The sequence below is a fragment of the Micropterus dolomieu genome, unplaced genomic scaffold (genome assembly GCF_021292245.1).
Source record: "Micropterus dolomieu isolate WLL.071019.BEF.003 ecotype Adirondacks unplaced genomic scaffold, ASM2129224v1 contig_10489, whole genome shotgun sequence".
Classification (NCBI taxonomy): Eukaryota; Metazoa; Chordata; class Actinopteri; order Centrarchiformes; family Centrarchidae; genus Micropterus; species Micropterus dolomieu.
Window position 1 is genome coordinate 508 of NW_025739475.1, and position 707 is coordinate 1,214.

A 707-nucleotide genomic window follows, 5' to 3' on the forward strand; every position below is an offset into this window, starting at 1 on the left:
CAATCGGATTGCGGAGAAATGAAGGCCTGGCTTTTGGACACAGGCTACCGAGCATCCGAAATACTCGGGCTCTCGATGACGAGTGGGAGAGAGGGAGGGGAAATGCAGGGCACATTTAACAGCCATGCCGGTCCCAAATCTCGCTGCCTTCTTTGAGGCTTCAGCTGGCTGAAAGCGGCCGCCCCCCCCCCGCGACTGGCGCCTTTTTCGGGCCGGCGTCTGGCAGAGCGACGAACCTCTGCGTTTGGGTCAGTGTTTTGGTTTTACACAAGACAGGAGAAGGGTGCACCGCTCCCGGAGGCACTGCAATACCGGTTCGATGCGTGGAGCGGACGGAGCAAGCCCCTCGTCTCAGCTCCCGGTGCTAAAAATCCATTTAATATGTTGCCCCCTTATAGGGGACATATCAGATATTAAACTGATAAGAACAGATTTTTTTTCTTTTGAGAAAAATTTTATTGACACTCAATTCAAACATGATTCATAATATGTCAATTCCAAGTTACCTTTTAAAATACAACACGTAAATAAATAGATAAATGTTCTCTGTAAAACAACATTTAAAAAAAGTGTTTAAAATGCATTACAGATAACGTCATAAATTAAAGGTATAAAATGGTTTTCAGCTTGTCCATGTCAGTGAGTGTCTCTGTTAAGATGTCTTCAAAGCGGAGTGCATTTGTTAAAATAAAACTCACAAAAATAAA

General features: G+C 44.4%; 1 pseudogene; it reads right to left on the reverse strand.

Moving 5' to 3' along the window:
- Positions 1-278: 278 nt before the first annotated feature.
- LOC123965623 lies at positions 279-455 on the reverse strand (annotated as a pseudogene).
- Between the last annotated feature and the right edge of the window lie 252 nt (positions 456-707).